Raw genomic sequence first — 2,541 nt, 5'->3', positions numbered from 1 at the left:
CCAGACATGTAAGATACCCTGATTCGATTTATAACTCGTTAGCAAAGTGTTTGTCCCATCAATCCAAGTAATGTGATTAACTTCATTTTTGCATATGCTAACGCCAATTTCAATGAGAATTTTTTTACTTTTAACATTGATTATTCGAATGCCTCCGACACCTCCTACAGCTAAAATATCACAGTTAGACTCCTGTAAATGCCAGCTTAAAGTCGTAACTGAAGATAACCCCGTGGTAATCCACGTGTTACCAGAGTCATATTCAAGTATCTCTGATTTATCTTCGTCAAGTTGATCAATAGAATTTACACAGATGCTTCCGTTGTTAAATCCAATTACGATTCTGTCTGAATTTACTTCATCAAACTGAACAGCGGTAATGATTTTTGTTGGAAAGCTAAATTTCCCCAGGAGTCCGTGCTCTCGTTCGCAAGTAACTCCGTTATCGGGTATAGTTATATTTTGATTCTTTGAAAATTGTTCAAAAAAACTCGATAAGATCGTAAACGCATCAAACAAATAAACTTCTGTTTCTGTTTGACATATTATAGAACCAATTGAAAAAAGTTTAGTTCCGTAAGGTATCTCCCAAAAACAATCTTTGACCTCGTCATCAAAATTAATGCATATTAAGTTCTGATAGCGCCAACATCCCGTATTATTTTTTATCGCATTTTTATCAACACATCTACGACCGACACGTATGCTTTTATCCTTAAATGTTACACCGAACAAATCAGCTGGTATACTATTAGCAACTTGAAAGTCAATATCAAAAATAGGACACCATTTAATGGGCTGGTTTATTGGGATTTTTTCTACAAATGCGCAATTCATTACAGTTACATTGAATTATTATTTTTTTTTTCTAGTAAACTTAGATTAACTATTATATTACGCGGGATTTATCGCAATTTAAGAAATTTAAGTTACACAAAATTGAACGGAAAAATCATTTATTTAAATAATGTTGTGTGTTACCTAATAATAGTTTAGTTGGGGACGAGTGTTAAATGTGAAACGAAAAATATTTGTTGAACTAAGCTACTCGTTTAATTAAATAAATTCATATTTGCCTGGCCACTGTTCAACTTCACTGAATATTCGTTTGACGAAGTCAACAACTTCTGAAATCGGTATTCTAATTTGTTTAAGCAAGCTTGTATGCCTGAGAGTGACGCTGTTGTCTTCAAGTGTCTCGAAATCTACGGTTATTGTATAAGGTATACCAATCTCATCTGCTCTGCTATATCTTCGACCAATACTTGCATTGCTGTTGTCGACTTTTGAAAATATTCCTGCTTTCGCTAATCGCATTTTCAACTTGCTAGTTATTGAAACAAGTTCTTCTTTGTTTATAAGCGCCATTAATATACATTTGTAAGGAGCAACGAGTATTGGAAAGTCGAAGTAATACCTGTCATCTTCGCGTTTTTTCAATGTGTGTTCGAGCAGACAATGCATTATTCTTCCTAATCCAAAGGATGGTTCTACTATTTTTGGAAAAAATAGCTCGTCTGTGAGTCTAACGACTTCTGTTGTAAACGATAGCATGTCTTTATTTAGTTCAACAATATCATGGTTGGGTAACGTTAAGGAAAGTTTTTCGTTTTTGTCGTATAACGTTTTCAATTCATTAATGGTTTTGGTATCGAGCAACGTTTCAATAATAACGGGAGTCAATGCCTTGTATTGTTTTGCAATTTCTCGTTTTACGGGAATACATTTAAGCACTTCTTGCTCTCTTGGTTTTTTCAAGACTCTCAAGGCGGTCAAATCTCTATTAGTGTGGCTAGAATGCTGTTTCAAATCGAAATCTCCTCTATTTGCTATTCCGACTGCTTCAATCCAACCGCTCGAAGTCAAAATTTCTGCGTCCCAACAGTCGTTTGCATAATGCGCCATTTCAGTTGACATGTGTTGCCTCCAACGAATACATTCGCTGATTATACCAATTTTTAGTAAAAAAGTTTGTGTTTTTGCCATGTAGTATGCGATCAAAGAGTTTTTAATGATGCCGCTCTTTAAGGCGTCAGATACAGATGAAGAAACAGATTGATCACTTGTTTTTTGCCTGTCAGCGCTCAGCAACTTAATTGCAGGAGCGGATTCTATGTATTCTTTTTGAATTGGAGACAACAACTCGCTTGCTTCAGGGTCGTAAAAATATTCGATCTCAGCCAGGACAAATTCTCGAACTCGCAACAACCCATTTCTTGGCGAAATTTCGTTACGAAAAGCAGTTCCAATTTGAGCAACTCCGAAAGGCAATTGACCTCGGTTGCATTCAAGTAGTCTTTTGAAGTTACACAATATTCCCTGTGCGGTTTCAGGCCGTAAGTAAGCTGTGTTATTTGAGTCAACTGACAAAGGACCCAAATTCGTTTTGAACATCAAATTAAAAGGCATGGCGTTTGAAAAGTCGTTTCCGTCCGGTGATTTGAGCTTGTATTTTTTGATTAGTTCGTCAAATTCAGCAGCTTTAAATCCAGAAAGCTTTCGTATATCTTCCTGAACTGACTCAGTCATTGGCTTAATTTT

The sequence above is a fragment of the Dermatophagoides farinae genome, unplaced genomic scaffold, assembly GCF_024713945.1.
Source record: "Dermatophagoides farinae isolate YC_2012a unplaced genomic scaffold, ASM2471394v1 contig8, whole genome shotgun sequence".
NCBI classification, from domain to species: Eukaryota; Metazoa; Arthropoda; class Arachnida; order Sarcoptiformes; family Pyroglyphidae; genus Dermatophagoides; species Dermatophagoides farinae.
This window is presented reverse-complemented; position numbering follows the sequence as displayed.